The sequence below is a fragment of the Triticum urartu genome, chromosome 1A (genome assembly GCF_056163025.1).
Source record: "Triticum urartu cultivar PI428250 chromosome 1A, HENAU_Tu73, whole genome shotgun sequence".
Lineage (NCBI taxonomy): Eukaryota > Viridiplantae > Streptophyta > Magnoliopsida > Poales > Poaceae > Triticum > Triticum urartu.
The window spans coordinates 68,479,497-68,503,936 of record NC_141873.1 but is presented as its reverse complement, the minus strand read 5'-3'; the positions used below and the strand labels follow the sequence as shown (position 1 = coordinate 68,503,936).

The 24,440-nt window shown below is 51.6% G+C and overlaps 1 pseudogene; it reads left to right on the top strand.

Moving 5' to 3' along the window:
* The first annotated feature begins 26 nt into the window (after positions 1-26).
* Positions 27-5,660, top strand: LOC147990070 (protein OCTOPUS-like; annotated as a pseudogene).
* Positions 5,661-24,440: the final 18,780 nt, after the last annotated feature.

The following is a 24,440-nucleotide window of genomic DNA, read 5'->3' as shown; positions in this document are numbered from 1 at the left end:
ACTTTTGCGTGGTTCGAGGTCTTCACATGTCGTACAGCCCTAGCTACAGCGGCAACGTGTCTGCTCACGGACGAAAAGACCTTTCTTTGCGTGTGGAGAAAAGAGGACCAAGTTGGTTCATTTTTTAGGTAATAGCACCCAGATACCCTAACTTGCACAGAATGTGATGATTCAGTCTCAAACTTGTAAAACTTGACTCCATCATACCCTAACTTGTACCTCATGTGATGATTTAGTCCCAGGCCAATCACATCTCTACAATTGGCAGCCAGGTGGCAGGATCGGTTAGCGCACGTACTTTTGCAGAAACCCTCTGCCTTTTTTTAATCAATCTGCACTCAGCGTCCGAACCAACCGACCAGAATCGGCACGAACGGCGGCCCGTGCGCGTGGCCAGCATGGCGGGCAGCACGATGGATGAAGCGGCGGCGCTGGTCATGCGACGTGTGCGGGCGCATCACGCTCTGGGCGCTCTTCCACCAGGACGACCGCGAGCGCATCCGCGACGACGCGGCCTTCGGCGTGTTCCCCGTCTCGTCCTCCGCCGCGGCCACGGCGCTCCCCACCGAATTCCACCAGCTGCCGCCGGCTCGACCGTGCGTCCCAGAGATCTTCTTGGAGGACGAGATCGTTATGGCCGAGAGCTCTGACGAGATAACTCCGGTGGTGGGGCGCGTCTTGGTTGTCGACACCTCGGGAGAGATGGAAACCGAAGCTTATGGGTCCGGAGAGGTCAAGGCCATGAAGGATCACATAGATCTCGAAATCTTCGCAGCCCAAGAAGCCGCCGCCCATGGACCTGAAGGAGATCGCCGGGAGCTTCCGGCTCGCTGCCTCGGTCTTCAGCAAGAAGTGGCACAAGTGGAGGCGCAAGCAGAAGCTCAAGAAGGAGGAGGCGGCCGGCAGCAAGGCAGCGGCCGCGGCAATGCCGCCGTCGGAGAAGCCATCCAAGCCCTCTTCCTTCGGCGGAGCCGCCTTCGTAGGGAGGCAGGCTCGGAGTTCGCCGGAGGCCGTCGTTCGTGCGACACGGACCCAAGCTTCTCCCTTGATGCTGGTGTGACGCCCCCGATTCAATCGTACACTAATCATACACGCAAACGTGTACGATCAAGATCAGGGACTCACGGGAAGATATCACAACACAACTCTACAAATAAAAAAAAGTCATACAAGCATCATATTACAAGCCAGGGGCCTCGGGGGCTCGAATACAAGAGCTCGATCATAGACGAGTCAGCGGAAGCAACAATATCTGAGTACAGACATAAGTTAAACAAGGTTGCCTTAAGAAGGCTAGCACAAACTGGGATACGGATCGAAAGAGGCGCAGGCCTCCTGCCTGGGATCCTCCTAACTACTCCTGGTCGTCGTCAGCGGGCATCACGTAGTAGTAGGCACCTCCGGTGTAGGGGTCGTCGTCGACGGTGGCGTCTGGCTCCTGGGCTCCAACATCTGGTTGCGACAACCAGGTAGAAGGGATAGAGGGAAAAGAAGGAGAAAGCAACCGTGAGTACTCATCCAAAGTACTCGCAAGCAAGGAGCTACACTACATATGCATGGGTATCAAATGGAGTAAGGGTATCATATGTGGACTGAACTGCAGAAAGCCGGAATAAGGGGGGATAGCTAGTCCTTTCGAAGACTACGCTTCTGGCAGCCTCCGTCTTGCAGCATGTAGAAGAGAGTAGACTGAAGTCCTCCAAGTAGCATCGCATAGCATAATCCTAACCGATGATCCTCCCCTCGTCGCCCTGTGAGAGAGCGACCACCGGTTGTATCTGGCACTTGGAAGGGTGTGTTTTATTTAGTATCCGGTTCTAGTTGTCATAAGGTCAAGGTACAACTCCAAGTCGTCCTGTTACCGAAGATCACGGCTATTCGAATAGATTAACTTCCCTGCAGGGGTGCACCACATACCCCAACACGCTCGATCCCATTTGGCCGGACACACTTTCCTGGGTCATGCCCGGCCTCGGAAGATCAACACGTCGCAGCCCCACCTAGACCAACAGAGAGGTCAGCACGTCGGTCTAAACCTAAGCGCCCAGGGGTCTGGGCCCATCGCCCTTAGCACACCTGCACGTTGCGTGGGTGGCCGGAAGCAGACCTAGCCTAGTGGCGTTCCAGTCCAATCCAGCGCGCGCCGCTCCGTCGCTGACGTCAAGAAGGCTTCGGCTGATACCACGACGCCGGGATACCCATAACTACTCCCGCGTAGATGGTTAGTGCGTATAGACCAAATGGCCAGACTCAGATCAAATACCCAGATCTCGTTAAGCGTGTTAAGTATCCGCGAACGCCGACCAGGGCCAGGCCCACCTCTCTCCTAGGTGGTCGGAACCTGCCCTGTCGCTCCGCCTCAAAGATCCACACAGAGGGCCGTTGGGACAAAGGTCCTTTCAGCCCCCAATCCGTGAATCACTCGCGGGTGCTCCACAAGCCGACCCGTCTTTAGTCACCACATGTATCATGTATAAAGCATATAGTATATACCCGTGATCAACTCCCGAGTGATCACGGCCCGATAGTATAGCATGGCAGACGGACAAGGATGTAGGGCCACTGATGAAAATACTAGCATCCTATGCTAAGCATTAGGATTGCAGGTAAAGGTAACAACAGTAGTAGCAAGGACAGGCTATGCATCAGTATAGGATTAACGGGAAGCAGTAACATGCTACACTACTCTAATGCAAGCAGTATAGAGAAGAGTAGGCGATATCTGGTGATCAAAGGGGGGGGGCTTGCCTGGTTGCTCTGGCAAGAGAGAGGGGTCGTCAACTCCGTAGTCGTACGGGGTAGCAGCGGCGTCGGTCTCGATGTCTAGAGAGAGAAGAGGGGGAAGAAACAATAAATATAATGCAAGCATATGCATAGTGATGCATGACAAGACAAGTTACGGCGTTAGAGGTGCCCTAACGCGGTAGTAGGTGATACCGGTGAAGGGGGATAACATCCGGGAAAGTATCCCCGGTGTTTCGCGTTTTCGGGCAGAGGAGCCGGAGGGGGAAAGTTGCGAGTTCGATAGGTTAGAGGGGTGTGGCGGACGAACGGGTTGCGTATCCGGATTCGTCTCGTCGTTCTGAGCAACTTTCATGTTGAAAATATTTTAATACGAGTTACGGATTAAAAGATATGATTTTCTAAAGATTTTATTAATTTCTGAAATTTAATTAATTAATTATTTAATTCGAAAAATGAATTTATGACGTCAGCATGATGTCATGCTGACGTCAGCAGTCAACAGGGTTGACTAGGTCAACCTGACCAGTGGGACCCACCTGTCATACACTGTTTATGTTAATTAGGGTTTAATTAACCTAACTAATTGATTAGATTAATTAACAGTAGTTAATTAGGTTAATTAATCATTGGGTTAATTAACCTTAATTAGTTAATTTAATCAGAATTAAATAAGTTAACTAATTAGTTAATTAATTAATTAATTATTTTTATCATTAATTATTTATTTATTTAGGTATTATTTTTTTTAATTCCTTTGTTTGTGTTTTTTTTTAATTTTTTTCTGGAGGCGGGGCCCTCCTGTCATTGGCCTAGAGGGGCCATAGCGGGTCGGGCGTGCGGGCGCGGCTGCGGGCGAAGCCGCAGCCCGCCCAAGAGCGAGGCGCAGCAGGAGCAGGGCCGAGGGGCGCGGCTGGTGCAGCCGGCCGGCGGCGGCGGCAGCAGAAGGGCCGAGGGGCCATGGCGAGCAGCACCAGCAGTGCGGCTCGGAGGGGGATGGGGGTAGGGCGACGTGCGGACGGCGCAACGCGAGCGAGCAGCGCCGCGGCTGAGCGAGGCGGGGCTCGGGCGCGCATGCGCGGGGGTACGTCGGGCGCGGCGAGGCCAAGAGGGCGCGGGCCGGCGCGGGGGCACGCGCGAGCGGTGCGGCGGGCGAGCCGGGAGGCGCGGGCGCGCGCCTGGGCGCAGGGGGACGTCGGCGCGAGGCAGACGGCGGGGGGGGGGGGGGCAGCGGGGAGCGCGGTCGCGGCGAGCACGCATCGGGCGCGACCAAGTGCGGGACAGAGAGGAGGGGAGGCTTGCCGGAGCGCGGGTGAGCAGGGAGGAGGAGGAGAGGTGCTCACGGGGATGGGCGCGTAGGGTCTAGGTAGGGGGGATTGGGGAGGAGGGCGGAGACGACGGCGTCGAGGAGTCGGGGAGGCGGGCGCAGTCCGGCGGGGAGGAGGACGGGGACGGTCCCGAGGCGACGAGGGGGGGTTCAGGCGTCCTGCGCGGCCGGTCGGGGAGGAGGGGAGGAGGACGAGCGCCGGTGGGGTGGGGCGCCGGCGTCGGGGGCGACGGGATCGGGCGGATCCCGATCCAGATCGGCGGGGGAGGGAGGAGAAGGGGATCGGGGGGAATGGGGGTCGGCTAGGGTTTCCGCCGACCGGGGGGGGTTATGGGAGTGAGGGGGTGGGCCGGGCCAGGGGCTGGCCGGCTGGGCCAGGTGGGCTTGGCCCAGTTTGGCAGGGGGGGGGGGGTTCTCTTCCTTTTTTTGTATTGTTTTCTGTTTTCTTTTTATTTATTTTCTATTCTGTTTTTATTCATTTATAAACACTTAGGCATTTTATAAAATGGTGAACCTTACACCATAATTATCTTTGTAATATTTGGCAACCACCGAACATTTTTGTTTTAATTTTTGAAAAATTTTATTGTTTTCTTTTATTTGAATTTTGAACTTGTTTCGGTTCTGAACTATCGAGAGTTTACCACAGTAACCGTGGTGACGTGGCATCATTAGCGGGGAATCACTGTAGCTTAATTATCCGGGCGTTACAGCTGGCCGCATGTCTGTCGACGATGTAGGTCTATCCTGGGACGGGCCCCGCGCGTCCTGGGACGGCTACCTCTTCGGCGCCGGCGCCGGCATTGGCCTTGGCCGAGCGCCTCCGCCGGTGTCACGGCTCCCGCCCATCCTCTCCGCGCTCGAGGACTCACCTGCCGGCGTGGTCGAACGCTCCGATGGCCAAATTCCTGTGGAAGATGACTCGCAGCCCGAGCCCGACGGCGACGCCAACACCCCTGGAGGCTCGGCGCAGACGCGAGACTACTACATGGACACGTCGAGCCGGAGGCGCCGGAGCCTGGAGCGGTCAAGCTCCGTGCTGACAAGGTCGTTCGAAGTGCCCGACCCAAAGCTAGCCCCTGCAGCGGCCGCCATCACCAATGCACGGTGCCCCCGCTGACCGGCAGCTTAGAGTTCTACCACTTCCACCATGCCGAACACCTGCTCGACCAACGGTTCAGCTCCAACTCTCTCGTCAAAGACTTCCCGGTGACCCTGGACGCTGCGTTCCCGGGCCCCGCCAAGAAGCCACGGCGTCTAAGCAAGGCGTGGACCCTCTGGGGCTTCATACACCGCCAGGCCACGGGCCGCCGGGGCAGCCCGTCCGACGCCCCAGACCGCGCGTTCTCGGAGCCGTGGTCGAAGCTGCACGTCCGCGGGTACAGCAACGCCGGGATGCAGAGGTGCAACAGCAACGCCAGCGCGCGAAGCTCGTTCAGCAGCAACAGCGCCGGCCTGGACTGTTAAACTAATTGTTGCTATGTAAACAAAAAAAAAAGATTGTTGTTATATGATATATGTCATTGGTGTTCATTTGCATATTCCATTATTGTTGATTATATCTTTTCATTAAAGTGGCCATGTTATATGCAAATTCCTCAATAGTGTTTGCTCATGTTATATCTTTTCATTGAAGTGGTTCGATTGTGCCCAAGTGGCTTTGTTGTTTCCAGGGAATGAAGCTGAGTGGCCTATGTTTTGCCGAAATGTTGATTAATTTCCATTCCGGCAAATTTCAGGTTCTCAATTTGTCCACTTTTTAGCAAAAGTCATGCCGAAATTTTCCGTGAATTTCGGCATGACTTGTGCTACAAACTAGGACATATCGAGTGCCCGGGATTTGCTACATCGAGAAGGAGTCAACGTTCCTGCAAAACATAGGCATTTTTAATGTCATTATTCATTTTATTAGGTCTAGAATTAATTGACTAGATTTAATCGTAGGAAACATGGCTAGCAACGATGAAGGATAGGGTTCTGACGATTGCGACGACGTCTACCTGGCGGCAGACGAATTTTTGAGCCTTGCCGACGATCAACCGGTATTGTTGCTGGGCCCACTGGTTGCATCGGGGACTGAGACCGACACGCAGACCAGCGCTGAGACTGAGACCGGCGCTGAGACTGAGACCAGCGCTGAGACTCAGACCGGCATCGAGACCGGCGCTGAGACTGAGACCGGCGCTGCCTCGTGGAGCGGAGCCGGTATAGAACCGAAAGCAAAGAGGCGATGGCTTCCTAACAAGCTTAGGACTACTAGGCTGGTGTTCACGGAGGTGGACGACGGCAATTTTGAGCCAAATGCGCCCGAGGAAGCGCGCGCGTGCTACGACAATCAAATTGGCTGCATCATACGGACAACCGCCACCATCAACGATGAGAAACTAAACAAGATAGATAATATGAGGCCCTCCCTCCTAAAGAAGTTGCACTAGATATTCTTGTTCCTGGGCCGGAACGAAAAGGATTATAAAGATCCAGATAAGGACCCGGCAATGAAGAAGATAAACAAACACGCCATGAGCAAGTTAGCGACGCGTTGGCCGCCTGGAAAGCAAGGGTGAAATATCGGATTGTCGATGAAAAGGAACCCTACTTTGAGAATGTAAAGGATAATCCGACAATCACGGCAGAGCACTTTGAAATATTCAAGGTGGCTTGCGAGGCCGAAGCTGCCAAAAAAGTCGGAGTACATGAAGGGGCTTCAACAGAAGAACATTGGGTGCCACAACCTCGGAAGCCATGGTTACGGCGGGAAGAGGTCCATATGGGCCAAGGAGGACGCGGAAGCCGCGAGTCTGGGCATCCCAGACCCCTTGGCGGAGTTCACCGTCCCGCAGGAGCATGACGTCCCCAGGGCCCGACACCGTTGGGACCCAGTGAAGAAGGTTTTTGAGAAGAACGTGGTCACGACGGAGTTCATTAGACTGCTGGTAATTTTAGTTTTTGATCAATTCGACTACACGTTAGTCATATTTGTAAACTGTTGGAAATATGCCCTAGAGGCAATAATAAAATGGTTATTATTATATTTCCTTGTTCATGATAATTGTCTATTGTTCATGCTATAATTGTGTTATCCGGAAATCGTAATACATGTGTGAATATATAGACCACAATGTGTCCCTAGTAAGCCTCTAGTTGACTAGCTCATTGATCAATAGATGGTTACGGTTTTCTGACCATGGACATTGGATGTCATTGATAAAGGGATCACATCATTAGGAGAATGATGTGATGGATAAGACCCAATCCTAAGCATAGCACAAGATCGTGTAGTTCGTTTGCTAGAGCTTTTCTAAGTGTCAAGTATCATTTCCTTAGACCATGAGATTGTGCAACTCCCGGATACCGTAGGAGTGCTTTGGGTGTACCAAACGTCACAACGTAACTGGGTGGCTATAAAGGTGCACTACAGGTATCTCCGAAAGTGTTTGTTGGGTTGGCATGAATCGAGACTGGGATTTGTCACTTCGTATGACGGAGAGGTATCTCTGGGCCCACTCGGTAATGCATCATCATAATGAGCTCAGTGTGACTAAGTAGTTGGTCACGTGATGATGTGTTACGGAACGAGTAAAGTGACTTACCGGTAACGAGATTGAACAAGGTATTGGGATACCGACGATCGAATCTCGGGCAAGTAACGTACCGATTGACAAAGGGAATTGAATACGGGATTGATTGAATCCTCGACATCGTGGTTCATCCGATGAGATCATCATGGAATATGTGGGAGCCAACATGGGTATCCAGATCCCACTGTTGGTTATTGGCCGGAGAGTTGTCTCGGTCACGTCTGCATGGTTCCCGAACCCGTAGGGTCTACACACTTAAGGTTCGGTGACGCTAGGGTTGTAGAGATGTTAGTATGCGGTAACCCGAAAGTTGTTCGGAGTCCCGGATGAGATCGCGGACGTCACGAGGAGTTCCGGAATAGTCCGGAGGTAAAGATTTATATATAGGAAGACCAGTTTCGGCCACCGGGAAGGTTTCGGGGGTCACCGGTATTGTATCGGGACCACCGGAAGGGTCCCGGGGGTCCATCGGGTGGGGCCACCTATCCCGGAGGGCCCCATGGGCTGAAGTGGGAAGGGAACCAGCCCCTGGTGGGCTGGTGCGCCCCCTTGGGCCTTCCCCTGCGCCTAGGGTTAGAATCCCTAGGGGTGGGGGCGCCTCCACTTGGCTTGGGGGCCAAGCCACCCCCTTGGCCGCCCCCCCCCATCTAGATGGGATCTAGAGGGGCTGGCGCCCCCTGGCCCCTATATATAGTGGAGGGGAGGCAGGGCAGCCGCACCCAAGTCCCCGGCGCCTCCCTCTCCCTCCGTGACACCTCTCCCTCTCGTTGGTGCTTGGCGAAGCCCTGCCGAGATCCCGCTGCTTCCACCACCATGCCGTCGTGCTGCTGGATCTCCATCAACCTCTCCTCTCCCTTTGCTGGATCAAGAAGGAGGAGACGTCTCTCCCAACCATACATGTGTTGAACGCGGAGGTGCCGTCCGTTCGGGGCTCGGTCATCGGTGATTTGGATCACGACGAGTACGACTCCATCAACCCCGTTCTCTTGAACGCTTCCGCTCGCGATCTACAAGGGTATGTAGATGCACTCCTTTTCCCCTCGTTGCTAGATGACTCCATAGATTGATCTTGGTGATGCGTAGAAAATTTTTAAATTTCTGCTACGTTCCCCAACATAAACGATCCTTGTGCCTTTTGCAGAGAGAGCAGCACAGGATTGCGGCCGAAAGCGACTCGCCGTCTGAGACGTTGGCGAGGCCCAAGTGTTGGGGAACGTAGTAATTTCAATAAATTTCCTACGCACACGCAAGATCATTGTGATTCATAGCAACATGAGGGGAGAGTGTTGTCCACGTACCCTCGTAGACCGAAAGCGGAAGCGTTAGCACAATGTGGTTGATGTAGTCGAACGTCTTCACGATCCGACCGATCCAAGTACCGAACGCATGGCACCTCCGAGTTCAGCACACGTTCAGCTCGATGACGTCCCGCGAACTCCGATCCAGCAGAGCTTCATGGGAGAGTTCTGTCAGCATGACGGCGTGGTGACAGTGATGATGTTGCTACCGACGCAGGGCTTCGCCTAAGCACCGCTACGATATGACCGAGGTGGAATATGGTGGAGGGGGGCACCGCACACGGCTGGGAAAGATCAACTGATCAACTTGTGTGTCTAGAGGTGCCCCCCTGCCCTTGTATATAAAGGAGCAAGGGGGAGGCCGGCCGGCCCTCTATGGGCGCGCCAGGAGGAGGAGTCCTCCTCCTAATAGGAGTAGGACTCCCCTTTCCTACTCCTACTAGGAGGAGGAAAGGAAGGAGGAGAAGGAGAAGGAAGGAGAAGGAGGAAAAGGAGGAAAGGGGGGCCGCCCCCCTAGTCCAATTCGGTTTGGGCTAGAGGGGTCGCGCGCCTTGCCTCCTCTCTTCCACCACTTGGCCCATGAGGCCCATTACTTCTTCCTCGTATTCCCGTAACTCCCCGGTACCCCCGAAAATACCCGAATCACTCGGAACCTTTCCGATGTCCGAATATAGTCGTCCAATATATCGATCTTTATGTCTCGACCATTTTGAGACTCCTCGTCATGTCCACGATCTCATCCGGGACTCCGAACTACCTTCGGTATATCAAATCACATAAACTCATAATACAATCGTCACCGAAACTTTAAGCATGCGGACCCTACGGGTTCGAGAACTATGTAGACATGACCGAGACATGTCTCCGGTTAATAACCAATAGCGGAACCTGGATGCTCATATTGGCTCGCACATATTCTACGAAGATCTTTATCAGTCAGACCGCATAACAACATACGTTGTTCCCTTTGTCATCGGTATGTTACTTTCCCGAGATTCGATCGTCGGTATCTCAATACGTAGTTCAATCTCGTTACCGGCAAGTCTCTTTACTCGTTCCGTAATACATCATCCTGCAACTAACTTATTAGTTGCAATGCTTGCAAGGCTTAAGTGATGTGCATTACCGAGAGGGCCCAGAGATACCTCTCCGACAATCGGAGTGACAAATCCTAATCTCGAAATACGCCAACCCAACAAGTATCTTTGGAGACACCTGTAGAGCACCTTTATAATCACCCAGTTACGTTGTGAAGTTTGGTAGCACACAAAGTGTTCCTCCGGTAAACGGGAGTTGCATAATCTCATAGTCATAGGAACATGTATAAGTTATGAAGAAAGCAATAGCAACAAACTAAACATTCAAGTGCTAAGATAATGGAATGGGTATAACACCCTCGATGCGACTATATCTCCCACGTGTCGAGGCACGACTTAGAGGCATAATCGCATTGAAGGCATATGTCGCAAGTTAGGCAATCTTCACAACATCCCATGTAATATAGATAATAAAAGGGGAGATAACATAGTTGGCTTACACTCGCCACGTCAATCAAGGTACATAAATAACATTACATCATCCAAACACTCATGGCCCGACTACGGCGCCAAAATAAAAGATAACCCAACATGCGACACGGTCCCGATCACCCCCAACTGGGCACCACTACCGATCATCAGGAAAGGAAACATAGTATCGTTGAGAGTCCTCGTCGAACTCCCACTTGAGCTCAAGCGCGTCACCTGGAGCGGAATCATCAGGCCCTGCATCTGGTGTAATAGTAATCTGTGAGCCACAGGGACTCAGCAATCTCGCACCCTCGCGATCAAGACTATTTAAGCTTATAGGTAAGGCAAGGTAATTATGTGGAGCTGCAGCAAGCGACTAGCACATGTGGTGGCTATCCTGTTCGCAAAAGAGAGCGAGAAGAGGAGGCAAAGCGCGAGCGAGAAACTAGAGAACAACCTGTGCAAGCATTACTCACTTCCCGGACTCCGCCGAGAAGATACCATCACGGTAACTCACACTGTTGATTCATTTTAATTAAGGTTTAAGTTATCTACAACCGGACATTAACAAATTCCCATCTGCCCATAACCGCAGGCACGACTTTCGAAAGTTCAAATCCCTGCAGGGGAGTCCCAACTTAGCCCATGACAAGCTCTCACGGTCAATGAAGGAATAGACCTCCTCCCGAGACATTCCGATCAGACTCGGTATCTCGGTTCTTCAAGACACTTCGACAGGTTAAAGCAAATCCAGCAACACCGCCTGAATGTGCCGACAAATCCCGATAGGAGCTGCACATATCTCGTTCTCTGGGCACACTCAGATAGGTCAAGCTACGAGTAAAACCAACCCCCGAGTTTCCCCGAGGTGGCCCCGCAGGCTGCCTGGTTCGGACCAACACTCAGAGGAGCACTGGCCCGGGGGGGTTTAAAATAAGATGACCCTCGGGCTCCGGAAACCCAAGGGAAAAAGAGGCTAGGTGGCAAATGGTAAAACCAAGGTTGGGCATTGCTAGAAAAGCTTTAATCAAGTCGAACTATCAAGGGGTTCCCATTATCACCCAACCGCATAAGGAACACAAAATCCGGGAACATAACATCGATATGACGGAAACTAGGGCGGCAAGAGTGGAACAAAACACTAGGCGAGAGGCCGAGCCTTCCACCCTTTACCAAGTATATAGATGCATTAAGATAACATGGCAATATAATGATAGCCCAACAAGTAAATAAATGTTCCAACAAGGAACGGCCTCCAACCTTCACCTGCAACTAGCAACGCTATAAGAGGGGTTGAGCAAAGCGGTAACATAGCCAATCAACGGTTTTCTAGGACATGGTGGGTTAGAGGTTTGACATGGCAATTTGGGAGGCTCGAAAGCAAGTGGTAGGCATCGTAGCATTGGCATAGCAAAAGAGCGAGCATCTTGCAAAGCAAAGATAGTAGTGATTTCAAGGGTATGATCATCTTGCCTACAAAGTTGTCAGAGTTGACTGGAACCTCAAAAGCAAACTCAACGGGCTCCTCGTTAGCGAACTCGTCTCCCGGATCTACCCAAACAAGACAAACAAGCAAACGGAACACAATCAACCACGTGCAAAGCTCAAACAATATGATGCAAAGATGGTATGCTATGCGGGATGCGAGGCGGGATGCATATGCAAGATTTGACAAAGGATGCAAGAATCTGGCTCAACTTGGGAATCCAAGTGTGCCACTGGAAAGATGAGATGAAATCGGTTGAAAACGATATAAAGAACACCGGAATCGGAGTTACGGTTTGGAAATGGCAAGCAATTCAAATATGGCCACGTTCTGCGATTTACAGCAAGTAGCCATCCAAATGCAACAAGATGAACATGCTACAACACCCAAACATGGCATAAAAATACATGGCAGGGATGCATTAATGATTCTTAACAAAATTCTAGCACTGAGCTACGGCCAATTCATCCATTAACAGGTTCAAACAAGCATGGCAAAAATGCATATGACAAACAGATTCAGACTTAGTGAAATTAACACTTGTCTGGAATTTCAGATCAGGTAGCACACTTTGGAGCAACAAAACTATATGCTACAGGACCTTAACATGGCAAAGTAAAGCATGGCATGGAGCTACTCAAAGAGCTTAACAAAAGTCCCTTAGTGAACTTGAGCCAAAAGGGATCAGAAAATACAATTGCAAGCATGTGAACATGGCAAAAACATAATCAGTTCTCAGACTTAGTGAAAACTGGAGCATGCTGAAACAGATATCAAGTAGGCATGTTTACGAGCTCGATGCACTCACCACAGAGCAAGTCATGATAATCTAAGCATACACCCATTAATAATACACAAAATGCAAGCTAGACATGGCAAGAACAATAGCATAGCATGCACGGATCAACTACAACACCCTCGGCAAAATCGCTAACAAGTAGACAATCTGCCCAGATTTACGAAGTAGCAAAAGTAGAGCTCGATTGACTCAAGCTAGGGTGCTCCATAATTGCAAACAAAGACATGGATGGATAGAGCACTACAAGATTAACAAAACATCCTTACTGATCATCCTCAAAAGAGGCACGGATCACTAGGAAACAACATGAACATATGGCCATATGAGATAAACAGCTCAAGGACTTGGTGGAAATGCTAAGTCCCTGAAATCAGCATTACTAAGTGCCTCACTTTGCAAGCTTGTGCTAGTCACCACACACATCACCAAAATACATAGGTTGCGCCTCTGGAAAGATGGCAAAACCCTTAACAAAACATATGTAGAGCTCATGGGCATATGTTGCACACATTAATCATGGCAAAAATGACAAATATCTAAATGGAGTAGCAGATCTGACAATTATCTCAAGTAGCCCTCTTCTAACAGCATTTCGGGCATCAAGATGAACTCAAATGAAAATGATGCAATGGAATGAAATGATGTACTCTCTGAGACGAACATTTTGATATGCTATATGCGCAAAACGGAGTTAGGGATGCAAAGTTACGGCACGATGAACAGGGCAACATGAGCTAAGGTTTCGGGAGAAAATCAACCCTCGAGATTCAGATCCAGATCCGAACACTGTTCACGCGCGGAACGAGGATCGCCGGAGACGAAGTCGAGGTCGCCAGAGTCGCGGATGAGGAGGGGGAGGGCCGGGCGGATCTCCCCTGCGGCGAGGCGAACGGCGGGTGGCGGCGGTGGCCGCGGCGGTTCTCCGGGCAGCCGCCGGAGTGGCGAGGCGGCAGCGGTCGCCGGCGATGGGCGGCGAGGTGGCGAAGGGCGGCGCCGGGTGGTGCGCGGGCGGCGCTGGAAGGCGGGGAGGAGGCGCGGGGCGCGGCCCGGGAGACGGCACGGGAGGGCCTGCCCCGGGCTTCGGCGGGCCGGCGGCGGGAGGAGTGCGGCGGCGCCTCATGGCGGCAGGCGGTTGGCCGCGGTGATGCGTCCGTCCAGGATTGGACGTGTCCGGCGCGGCGCGGGTGGATTTTTAGGGTTAGGGGGAGAAGATCCGGGAATTGGAAATGGGAGTCTATTTATAGAGGTAGAGGGAGCTAGAAGAGTCCAAATGAGGTGCGGTTTTCGGCCACGCGATCGTGATTGAACGCTCTAAATGATGGGGAGGGTTTTGGTGGGTTTTGGGCCAAATGGAGGGGTGTTGGGCTGCAACACACACGAGGCCTTTTCGGTCCCTCGGTTAACCGTTGGAGTATCAAACGAAGTCCAAATGGTACGAAACTTGACAGGCGGTCTACCGGTAGTAAACCAAGGCCGCTTGGCAAGTCTCGGTCCAATCCGGAAATGCTTAATCCCCACACATGAAAGAAAGGTAGAAATGCCCACCGGAGGAGAACGAAGCGCCGGAATGCGAAACGGACAACGGGGAAAATGCTCGAATGCATGAGATGAACACGTATGCAAATGCAATGCACATGATGACATGATATGAGATGCATGACAACGATAACAACACACGAAGACAAAGACCCGAACCCGAGAAAATAAAATAACTTAAGCCTAGAAACAGCAAGAGTTAGAATACATATTGGGAAAATTATATCCGGGGTGTTACAGTGGGTCAAGTCAATCACATCATTCTCCTAATGATGTGATCCCGTTAATAAAATGATAACTCATATTTATGGCTAGGAAACATAACCATCTTTGATTAACGAGCTAGTCAAGTAGAGGCATACTAGTGACACTCTGTTTGTCTATGTATTCACACATGTATTATGTTTCCGGTTAATACAATTCTAGCATGAATAATAAACATTTATCATGATATAAGGAAATAAATAATAACTTTATTATTGCCTCTAGGGCATATTTCCTTCAGTCTCCCACTTGCACTAGAGTCAATAATCTAGATTACACAGTAATTTATTCTAACACCCATGGAGCCTTGGTGCTGATCATGTTTTGCTCATGGAAGAGGCTTAGTCAGCGGGTCTGCAACATTCAGATCCGTATGTATCTTGCAAATTTCTATGTCTCCCACTTGGACTAAATCCCAAATGGAATTGAAGCGTCTCTTGATGTGCTTGGTTCTCTTGTGAAATCTAGATTCCTTCGCCAAGGCAATTGCACCAGTATTGTCACAAAAGATTTTCATTGGACCCGATGCACTAGGTATGACACCTAGATCGGATATGAACTCCTTCATCCAGACTCCTTCATTTGCTGCTTCCGAAGCAGCTATGTACTTCGCTTCACATGTAGATCCCGCCACGACGCTTTGTTTAGAACTGCACCAACTGACAGCTCCACCGTTCAATATAAACACGTATCCGGTTTGCGATTTAGAATCGTACGGATTAGTGTCAAAGCTTGCATCAACGTAACCATTTACGATGAGCTCTTTGTCACCTCCATATATGGGAAACATATCCTTAGTCCTTTTCAGGTACTTCAGGATGTTCTTGACCGCTGTCCAGTGATCCACTCCAGGATTACTTTGGTACCTCCCTGCTAGACTTATAGCAAGGCACACATCAGGTCTTGTAAGTGCATCTAGTGCCACCCCTAGTTGGTTTTGGAGTATTGACGACAAACCTAGTTGGGGGACTAATGTGTTTGTGAGAATTGCAGGATAACACAGGTAGAAGTCCCTCATTGATTTGGTTTTCCTACCAGAGATGACCCCTAAAAATGTATGAAGACATTGAAGTCAAAGGTGGTAAGTGAAGACATTCACCTTGAAGACTATGACAAGAGAAGACATCGCATGAAGACTATGGAGCGCGAAGACTTAGATCTTTCGTAGTTCTTTTTCTTCTTTGTTGAGTCATAGGAACCACCATACTGTTAAGTGGGGTCCAAGAAAACCAGTTAGAATGACTGAAGTGATGCTTAACCAAATCCTATGTCTTTGAGTGAAGACTATGAGAGGGAATCTTGTTCATAGTTGGACAAGTCAGCTTTGCTTGTAGCCCAAGTAAAGTTGCCGTGTGTGTTTGAAATCTGACCGTTGGAACACGTGTCAGTTCCTTAGTGACCCAGGGTCATTTCGGACAAATCAGGTCGGGTTGCCTAGTGGCTATAAATAGCCCACCCCCTACAACCATAAACGGTTGGCTGCTCAGAGTTAAAGTACGGCTTTTGTCGTTTGAGAGCAACCCACCTCGAAGCCTTTGAGAGAGAATTCCTTGAGAGGATAAAAGCCCTAACCACCCAGAGCCAAAGAGTGTTAGGCATCACTTAAGTCTTCTTGTCTGTGTGATCTGAAGACTTATTACACTTGAGGACTGTGAATCCTCCAGCCGGTTAGGCGTCGCGTTCTGAGCATCCAAGAGTCATTGTGGATCGCCGGTGAACGAAGTCTGTGAAGGTTTGGAAGTTTACCTTGAATACTTGCCAGAGTGATTGGGCGAGGTCTGTGTGACCTTAGCTCAAGGGGAATACGGAGAGGACTAAGTGTTCTGAGTTGTGTGCTCAGGACTAAGTGTCCGGGACTGAGTGTCCTCAGGTTTAAATACCTATCCGCCCTAACCAGACGTACAACTGTCACAGCAGTTGGAACTGGTCTACCAAACCTTTGTCTTCTTCACGCACACTGGTTCTATCCTTCTCATCTATTTATTTACAGTTGGCTCTTGTAAAGTCAGTGCCTATTTGTGTTATCTATTTGTCTTCACTGTGTACCTGATCTTTACTGCCTAGCTACTATTAGTCAGTGTGGTTTCACTTCATTGAATGCTTGACTATTGTCTGTCTAGTGTAGTCTATCTTCCGCTGCATGGAAATAGGTTCATTTCTATCATTTGTCTTCGAAACTTCCATGTTTTGAAGACTTCCATAAAAATCGCCTATTCACCCCCCCCTCTAGTCGATATAACACACTTTCAATTGGTATTAGAGCAAGGTACTCCCTTATTCTGTGTGATTTTGGTTTAACCGCCTGGAGTTTCAGTTATGTCGACCACAGGTATGAAGACTGTGTCATGCCCCATCTTTGACGGTCACGAGTATCCCAAGTGGAAGGCCATGATGAAGAAGCGCCTCATGGCAACAAACAGCGAGCTGTGGACCGTCACTGAGATTGGTCTGACCGATCTGTGCAAAATGGCGGAAGCTGATGACATTCGCAAGTACACTCTTCTCAACCTCACGGCGAAGGACGTCATCTGCTCCTGTCTATCTCAAAATCAGTTTAGGAATGTCATGCATCTCGATCATGCAAAGTTCATCTGGGACCATCTCTCGGAGGTCTATGAGGGTCATTGTCGGTGTCAAAACCGGCGGATCTCGGGTAGTGGGTCCCGAACTGTGCGTCTAGGCCGGATGGTAACAGGAGGCAGCGAACACGATGTTTTACCCAGGTTCGGGCCCTCTTGATGGAGGTAAAACCCTACGTCCTGCTTGATTAATATTGATGATATGGGTAGTACAAGAGTAGATCTACCACGAGATCAAGGAGGCTAAACCCTAGAAGCTAGCCTACGGTATGATTGTTTTATATGGAGTTGATTGCCTACGGACTACAACCCTCCGGTTTATATAGACACCGGATAGGGTTAGGGTTACACAGAGTCGGTTACAATGGTAGGAGATCTTGAATATCCGCATCGCCAAGCTTGCCTTCCACGCCAAGGAAAGTCCCATCTGGACACGGGACGAAGTCTTCAATCTTGTATCTTCATAGTCCAGGAGTCCGGCTGAAGGTATAGTCCGGCTACCCGAACACCCCCTAATCCAGGACTCCCTCAGTAGCCCCTGAACCAGGCTTCAATGACGACGAGTCCAGCGCGCAAATTGTCTTCGGCATTGCAAGGTGGGTTCCTCCTCCAAGTCCTTCATAGAAGATTGTAAACACCAAGAGTAATGTCCGGCTCTGCAAAATAAGCTTCCACATATCGCCATAGAGAGAATAATATTAACACAAATCAAAACTGCTGACGTATTCCGCAGTGTGTCATCACACTACGGCCAAGTCCTTTACTCGAATCGTTTTTACTTTTCCACCTCAGCATGTTTTGCGAGGCGGTTTCCTCAGCACGTCTTGTCAAAGCAGAGATCGTGTACCCCTTTTACGGGATTCTCATCAATACGGACGTGGGTAACCCAACCGCGCCATTTATCACGGCTCTTGGGAGGCAAGCGAGTTTTACTAGGCTGGTGGGGATGCACAACCGCATCCGCCCATATAAGGGGATAATGATCCACCTTTTTACCTACGCCTTCTTCCTCCTTTGCCTATCCATCTCCTGCGCACTCGAGCTCCAGCGCCCAAGCCCGCACTTCCCACCTCAACCTTCTCCAGCAATGTCCGGAGCGGGAGGCAAGTGGATGGTCTCCTCCGCTACGGAGGGCCAAGTCAAGAAGCTAAGGAAGGCCGGATACCTGTCCAAGGACATCACGCACCGGCTTCCCGAAAAGGGGCAGCTTCTCCCCACCCCAAGGCCCCATGAGAGGGTAGTATTTCTCCCCCACTTCCTCCGCGGACTGGGTTTTCCACTCCACCCATTTGTCCGGGGGCTCATGTTCTATTACGGCCTGGATTTCCACGATCTGGCCCCGAACTTCATCCTCAACATCTCGGTGTTTATCGTCGTGTGCGAGGCTTTCCTCTGTGTCCGCCCTCATTACGGCCTCTGGCTCAAGACCTTCAACGTCAAGCCCAAGGTGGTGCGCGGCAGCCAGGCGGAGTGCGGAGGCGCCATGGCGGGCAAGATGGCCAACGTCCTATGGTTCGAGGGCTCTTTTGTGGAGACCCTAAAGGGGTGGCAATCCGGGTGGTTTTACATCACTGAGCCACGCAATCCGAAATGGACCGCAGCCCCCGAGTTCCGATCCGGACCCCCCACGCGGCTTATGTCCTGGAAAGAGACGGGCCTGTCGTGGGGTGATGAAAAAGAGGTGACCGGATTGCAAACATGCATCCAGTCCCTGGTGAACAAGCCAATCCGGCTTGTTAATGTAATCCAGGTTATGCTCGTCCGCCGGATCCTCCCGTGCCAACAACGGGATTTTAATCTGTGGGAGTTCGACCCGGCGCAGCACCAAACCCTTAGCAGGCTCTTCGACACGACGTACGAAGATGCCTGGAAGGTGCTATTCAAGGGCGCCAAGGCTCCCGCATCCGCTTCCGAGGACCGCGGATACAGCTTGCAGCGTCACGCTAGCGAGGTAAGCTATCTTCACCTTTTATAGGATGTTAAGCTTTTTCCATAGTTTGACTCTATGCGGGATCTAAACTCCCTTTCCTTTGACAGGCTTGGCGAGCGATATCCGGACCGATCAACTGTCCGGCTCCGCTGCCCGAAGGCCCAGCCCCAGCTCTACTAGTGAAGCTGCTGGTTCCGGCGCCTTATGTGGTGCCGGAGAAGAAGGCCAAGAAGAAGACCACGGGGACTCGAAAGAGTGCTTGCAACGTGGTGGTGTCGGACTTGTCATCCGACGAGTCCAAGACGCCCTCTTCTTGTGAAAACGAGGAGGAGGAAGAAGAAAAATCTCCCCCCCCCAGCGGAGGGAGGAGAGAAGAGGAAGGCCGCCCCAACGGGAGAGGCTGAGGGGTCTAGGAAAAGGAAGACCCCTCCGCCGGACTACTCCCCCGACACCGAAGAGGGCGGAGAGGAGTGGCCAAACAGGGCCAAGCGTCCGGCGAAATCGTAAGTTCGGATATCAGAGTAACTCATGATGTTCCTTTGTTGCATAGCTTTCCCTAATGTCGAACGTAATTATGCAGCCCGCCCCGGGCCGAATTCAACGAATCGTCGGGCGGCTCCCTGGACTCATCGGACGTGAACTCAGTTCCGCCCGCTGTCTCCCCCCGCACTGCAGACGACGCCGAAGTGGCGTCGCGACAAGCTCCGGGGCAGGAGGAGGTGGTCCCGGAGGAGCCGCAAGGCAACCTCCCGGACTCCAGGAGTGAAGGGGATAAGGCCCCCAGGGCTCCAAGGCCGGCTTTGTGCCGGACACCGCGCCGGAATCTTCCACAGTTCTGGACCGCGGTAGGCGAACTCCTTCCTAGAGGAGCAAGCCTTCTGAGCCGGCGGCCTCCGTCCAACCGGAGGTGCCGGACAATCTGCTGGAGGTGCTTGACGGCGCCTCCATCGATGAGGGGCACCGTACTATTATGAGTACGGTGATCCAGAAGGTTCAGTCCGCCAAGAGCGGACTGACTGAAGCTTGCGCTTGCCTTCTAACAGGCTTCGAGGTAAGTAAAAATATGTAAAAATATTACCGCATAGACAGTAGCCCCTGATGCTCTGTTTGGCGTTCGGAAAGAAAAGTCGAATAGAGGATCTATTAAATTTCGCAGGAGTCTAACAAAAAGAGTCAATATGCGTATGCAGGCTTCGCTGCTATCCACCGCCGCACTGACTGCGGAGGTGGGTGTCCTGAAGCAGGACCTCGAGCGGACCGAGCAAGAGCTCGGCCTTGCCAAGCGGCAGCTCGAGGAGAAAGAAGGTAAGAAATACCTTACAGAAAAAGTGCCCATAAAAAGGCGTGATTGCAAAAAAAATAACAGGATTGTACTGCTTATTGTAGGGGCCACGACTGAGGTGGCGACCCTTAAGCAGGCGCTGTCTGAGGCCGAAAAGAAAACGGCCGCGGAGCGCACCGAGCGAGACAGACTTGGGGCTCAGGTCGGCGAGGTGCGGCAACAGCTTCAGGCTCTCATGAAAAAACATGAGAGTTTGGAGCTTGAGTCAAAGGCGCAAGCATCCGAGCTCGCGACGGCCCTTGAGCCTGCCAAGTCTGCCAAGGCCGAAGCCCAAAAGGCCCTCCAAGAGTTGGCGGAGATGAGGAAGATAGCAGCGGGTAAGGCATTTTTCATGCAAAGCAGAAATATAAAAGTAAACTACTTGTTACTTACCCGAATCCGGAGCTCTCCAGGGGCATTCGCAGATCTTCCCCGCAGCGTATCCGACGCTGCCGCATTCTACCGAGCTGAAGAGGGCAGCTCGACGGAGAAGGTGTTCTGGTCTCAGTATTCTGAGGCCGGACACCCTGTGCCTTTGAGCGACCAGCTAAAACAGCTGGTCGAGCTCCACAAGGCGGCCGAACAGGCCATGAAGGGCTTCATAGTTCGGCTGTGGCCGGAGAGGCCCTGCCTGGGAGCTATTTCAGGCTGGTGCGGCGGCTGGTGGAGGCCTGTCCGAGGCTCGAGGTCATCAAGCGCTCCGTCTGCATCGAAGGTGCCCGTCGGGCCCTTGCCCGTGCAAAGGTGCACTGGGGTAAGCTGGACGGTGAGAAGCTTGTGAAGGACGGGCCGCCACCGGGGAAGGAGCATCGCAAGCCCGAGAACTACTACAAGGATGTTCTTGCAGGTGCCCGCCTTGTGGCGGATGAATGTACCAAGGATGTGATTTTTGAATGAACTCGCTCGTGTTTATCCTATGCGCTAAAAACTTGTTCATATGCGCTAAGCAATGCTTATTGAATTTAAAATATTACTTTCTATGCGGCCGTTTATCAAAAAATTGAGAGATGGCCAGTCGTCGGCTTCTGCCCCCATGCCACTAGTGCTGGGGTGTTCGGGATAAACCTGAGCGCTCTTTTTCCCATAGTTGGGTCCTTCGAGGGAGGCGCTCAGCACAACGAACCAGGCAATCAGACTATAATGCTTGAACACTCTCACTTAGCCATAGAACTCTATAATTTTAAATTTCGGTGAAGCCCCTAGTCCGGAAGACTGAGTTCGGGGCGCTATCCACGCCTTGGCCGGACAAAGCCAGCTCCTCGCTCGAAGCGGCATAAGTCTTCAGGGACTCGAAAAACCTCTCGGACAGCGACCGGTCTCTCGCCTCATCATGACAGTCAGTTTTAGCTTTCTCCACTGAGGTGCTTAACCCAGCTGAACCGGGGCACAATCGCAGTGGTTCTCCTAGTGCTACCTTAGCCAATAGAGCGGAACGTAAGGCACCAAAACATAGGAGCCGGGCAAACCCAACTATTGACCCAAATCATGATTCGGAGCCGATGCATATAGTGCTATAAGTTCGGGGTGCCGCACTTGTGAAAGTGTACGGACTTCTCACACCATTATGAGGGGTACTGAAGCCCCTGGCGTGTTTGCCGTACCATGGTGTACGGGTGCAATCATGTCATTTAATAAACATATATGTGAAAAGAGGATAATGCAAAAAATAGACAAAAAGCTAAGCATTGTTTATAGAGAGGCTATTTATCAAAGCCGAACGATACAAATAGTGCGGTAAGCAAAAGATATTGGACTATTCAGTATGTCCTGACCAGGGGCAGGCCGCGGAATTGTATTTAAAACAGGTATATCGCTCGTAATAGAGACCACCTGGGAGTTCCATAATGCGGCATGGCTTGTCTGCCTCGCTGGATCTTGCATCATTTGTGCGGCAGTCGAATTGCCGAACAGGTCGTCCGAAGTATGGAGTCCTGAAAGTAAGAAAAAATTAAAAAAAGAATCCGGCAGCCCCTAGTACGTTTTAAGCCGTATTTTGGGCGTGCCGTTATTGTGCCCTTCCCCTGTGCCCATGGTATTTCAAGGGCGTAGTTATGTACGCGAGGTACTGGTTTCGCTATGTCGCGAGAGCTGGGGTTGGGGCCGCATTGCTACGCTTGCTCAGAGTGTGCTAGGAGGTCCTGCTGTGGGTTACTCCGGGCGCGCTTGGCAGTGTCTGGCTTTTTAATGGCCGGACTGGAGAATTGCCTGAGAAGGCTACTTTGTACCTCCGCTGCGAGAGCCGCCGTATGCTCCTCCGTACGGAGGGAGCGTTCGGTGTTTCCGTTGACCGTAATTACTCCTCGAGGGCCTGGCATCTTGAGCTTGAGATATGCGTAGTGCGGCACCGCATTGAACTTTGCGAATGCGGTTCGTCCGAGCAGGGCGTGATAGCCACTGCGAAACGGGACTATATCAAACATTAACTCTTCGCTTCGGAAATTGTTCGGGGATCCAAAGACCACATCAAGTGTTACTGAGCCTGTACAGTTGGCTTCTACACCTGGTATAACGCCTTTAAAGGTCGTTCTTGTGGGCTTAATCCTTGAGGGATCTATGCCCATTTTCCACACTGTATCCTGATAAAGCAGGTTCAGGCTACTGCCGCCGTCCATGAGGACTCTTGTGAGATGAAATTCGTCGATGATTGGGTCGAGAACCAAGGCGGCGAAGCCGCCATGACGGATGCTAGTGGGATGGTCCCTTCGATCAAAAGTGATCGGGCAGGAGGACCATGGGTTGAACTTTGGGGCGACTGGCTCCATCGTGTATACGTCCCGTAGCGCACGCTTCTGCTCCCGCTTGGGAATGTGGGTTGCGTATATCATGTTCACCGTCCGCACTTGTGGGGGAAAGCCCTTCTGTCCATTGTTGTTCGGCGGCTTGGGCTCCTCGTCGTCGCTGTGCAGCCCCTTGTCTCTGTTTTCGGCCCTTAACTTGCCTGCCTGCTTGAACACCCAACAATCCCTGTTAGTGTGATTGGCTGGCCTTTCGGGGGTGCCATGTATCTGGCACAAGCGATCGAGTATTCGGTCCAAACTGGACGGGCCCTGAGTATTCTTTTTGAATGGCTTTTTCCGCTGACCGGATTTATAGCCTTTGAATCCGGCATTGACTGTCGTGTCTTCATTGATGTCGCTGTTAACGCGGTGTTTTTGCTTATTCCGACGTGTCCTGCCACTTTTGTCCTTGGTATCCGAATTACCAGGGTTCTTTGATAAGTTGTTACTGCGAGCTAGCCAGCTGTCTTCTCCTGCGCAAAAGCGGGTCATGAGTGTCGTGAGGGCTGCCATGGATTTCGGCTTTTCCTGTCCCAGGTGCCGGGCAAGCCACTCGTCGCGGATGTTATGCTTGAAGGCTGCTAGGGCCTCTGCGTCCGGACAGTCGACTATCTGGTTTTTCTTTGTTAGGAACCGTGTCCAGAATTGTCTGGCCGATTCCTCTCGCTGCTGAATTATGTGGCTTAAGTCGTCAGCATCCAGCGGTCGCACGTAAGTGCCCTGGAAGTGTTCGAGGAATGCGGCTTCCAGGTCCTCCCAAGAACCGATTGAGTCTGCTGTCAAGTTGTTAAGCCAATGCCGGGCCGGTCCTTTAAGTTTGAGCGGGAGGTATTTGATGGCGTGTAGATCATCGCCGCGTGCCATGTGGATGTGAAGGAGATAATCCTCGATCCATACCACCGGATCTGTTGTGCCATCGTATGATTCGATGTTTACGGGTTGAAACCCTCTGGGATTTTATGATCCATTACTTCATTCGTGAAGCATAGAGGGTGTGCGGCGCCTCTGTACTGGGCTATATCACGATGCAGCTCGGAAGAGCTATGTCTGTTGTGTTCGGCCCGGTCGGATTTGTTGTATCCGGAGTGAAGATCATTGTCACATGACGTAGGGCGCCTGCGCGATCCGTAGATCGATCTTGTTTGTCTTGCCTTATCCTCCAGTATGTCTCGCAGGTCGGGCGCATTTTCCCGTGCCTTAGTTGAGCGGCGTCGGGGCATGGCTTGGGTGGAGGGCCGAGAGGCCTCTTTGTCGCGGCCGCGAGGTGGCCGGTCTGCCATGTCATGCACTGGTGA